We start from the raw sequence: 2757 nt of genomic DNA, 5'->3' as shown, positions 1-2757 counted from the left end.
TGGGAACATAAGATAAGATAGTCATGCGCTTTCTAAATCCAAAAATACTACTATTCACTTTCCTCTGTTTTGTACAAACCATCTGTTGTGGCTATTCCATTTTGTTATTTTTAAGAGTTCCCACCAGCGTCAATTAACTTTGTAACATATATTCTGTCAATGGAACACTTGTAAAGCAATTCTCATCAGTGACGTTTCTCCATGCCCCTGAAATTGGTTCTACTAAGCGCCTTACCTCCTCTTTAGGAGTGTTGTCTACTTTGTAGGGTCCTTCGGGTTGACTCACTGCATACACCTCCAAATTGTAAGTATAGAATACATTAGAGTCAACCAATGCAAATATTTCAATGCCATATCCTGCAGGTTTATTTCGGAGATATTGCCTGAATGAACATTTTCCCCTAAAGCCGACAAACTGATCGTCTACCGTAGTGTACTCTGACATGACATAGTTATCCTGAAACTTTCAGACCAGCATCTCAAAAAGTTGACTAATCGGAGCTAATTTGTCCATAGTTTTTCTTTCAGCCCTACTGTTGATATCATAAAGTCTGAGACACAGCAAAAGAACACGGAATCTTTGATTATTTAATGGACGCGTAAAATATTTCAACACCCAAACCATCTCGTTCGCATAAATCCTTTATATTTTGTCACCCAGATCTTTTTGTTCCCGCAAAGAGCAGAAGACCTATGTAGCATTCAATTTCTCCCTCATCGGTTGGCTTGGCATCCCTCGCATGCGAATAATTCACGCCTACTTTTTGAATTTGAAGATATTTACACGCAGAAATTGTATGTATCACTTGCCTGTCAAAAAACAATCGAAAGCAATCTATAAAGCTCTTGAGATTTTCTTTTCTACCTTTGAATGCAGGCTTTTCGGAAATGATATTCCTTTTCGGTGATCTTACATTGGGGCGCGGTTCCTTTTTGACCATGTAGTTGTTTTGTCTTTCCCCAATAGAAGGTTGTTATTTTCAATGAGTAGTTCATCTCCGGAAATATATCCCTCCTACTCAGTTTCTGTTTCTTGTTCTGAAGATTCAGCAAAATCATCCGAAGAAACATCCTCCGTGTCACTCAATTCTTTATCGGATGATTCATGCAAAAGTCATTCAACTTTTTACCAATTTTTTATGTTAGTTTACCAGCAAAAGTACAATAGGTATGTATAATAATAAAAAAACACATAGTTCCATTTCACCGACACAAAATTGATTAGTAGAGGTTGATGATTAGTGCATTACGTCATCTGAATCATTCTTTGATTTCCATGCGCGTAGCGCATTGTCTTTTGTCATTGAGCTCGGCGCCATCTTGGATTCTCTGGACTTCGAAAAATTTCACTCCCGTATGCTCTCTAGAATAACCATAGAGCGTACGGGAAAATCACTTTTTTTCAATTTTAGAGTAAATGCCCTATGGTAACGTCAATTTCCGGTCCTTATCCCACTCCTACTTTCGAGCCAGCGTCGCTACTTCCGGTGTAGATAGATCGTTCAGTCTCGCTTGTGGTGTGCGTGTGTCAACATGGCTAGGTATCGTTCTCAAAGAAGAGAGGCTCCTCGGAGACCCGCGGAGAAAATCATCAAGGATTGCACTCCCGTAAATATACCAGTTTGCCTTGTGAACAAATTCTTCCAGCTGGAGCTGTAAATGTGTGGGTTGCTGACACCATTGGACCAAACTTCCTTAGAAGTAAGTTCTTTAAAACAACTATAATCCTATTAATAGCTGGGCCATATGCCATCACCGGTGCTTCGATGAATCACCTAAAAGGCCTTAGTCTAAAAAACTGCCTTTTATAAGGTCTTAAATAATTTTCTTGGGGCCGATTAAGCTTTGGACAGAGTATAATTACAGGTTAGTTATTGTTTCGTTGGTTATTGCATACACAGTAATCCCAACACTAATGAAACAATGAAAGTCAAAACAATAGTGATAGTAAATTAATGGAGAGGATAAAGATATTTCAATGCTTTTATGCTTTCTCCATCCTTCATTTTCAGACTATGCAGAACACTACGCGAGAGCCAGAAATATAAAGGTGGAAGATCACAGTTATGTCAAGAAGCAATTGTACACGAGATTGTGCGAAATTCGAAAAAAGGCAAAGGCAAACTTAAATACGTCTATTTAATGAAATATTAATTCTTAATTACTATCTTTTTTGACCATATATCTTTCTATGTAACCGAATTATATGACTTGAAATAAACCTTTAAAATGTTTTTTTTTTCAATGCGATTATTTTATTCAAATTTGATTATAGCACTAGGCCGGAACCAGCCCAGTACCGCTTGGAGCTGGCCCGGTACCGGCCCAGTAACGGCCCAGTAACGGACCGGAACCGGCCCAGTAACGGCCCGGAACCGGCCCAGTAACGGCCCGGAACCGGCCCAGTAACGGCCCGGAACCGGCCCAGTAACGGCCCGGAACCGGCCCAGTACCGGCCCGGAACCGGCCCAGTACCGGCCCGGAACCGGCCCAGTAACGGCCCGGAACCGGCCTAGTACTGGGCCGATACTGGCATTTTCTTGCCAATTTTGGAAGTATCCCAGTACTGGGCCAATACTGGCCCAGTACTGGGATTTTTCCGCATGGGACACTCCGATACAAAAGTCACCAACTGCATTAGCCAGCGGAAAGCCATGCGTATAAAAACTAGTTCACCGGTTTTACATTTTGAAACCATAAATGTAGTTTGCAAGAAATCAAAGAATTCGGCAAGTTCTATGAAAGAAAAATTAGCAG

The 2757-nt window shown here is 40.8% G+C and overlaps 1 long non-coding RNA gene across 1 annotated transcript; it reads left to right on the top strand.

Moving 5' to 3' along the window:
- The first annotated feature begins 1248 nt into the window (after positions 1-1248).
- Positions 1249-2240, top strand: LOC124168240. Its single transcript, XR_006866880.1, has 2 exons — positions 1249-1701; positions 2013-2240. It is a non-coding gene; the product is annotated as an uncharacterized LOC124168240 (long non-coding RNA).
- The last annotated feature ends 517 nt before the right edge of the window (positions 2241-2757 follow it).

The sequence above is a fragment of the Ischnura elegans genome, chromosome 11 (assembly GCF_921293095.1).
Source record: "Ischnura elegans chromosome 11, ioIscEleg1.1, whole genome shotgun sequence".
NCBI lineage: Eukaryota > Metazoa > Arthropoda > Insecta > Odonata > Coenagrionidae > Ischnura > Ischnura elegans.
Note: the sequence above shows the minus strand (reverse complement) of the source record. Positions and strands in the feature narration are given on the sequence as shown.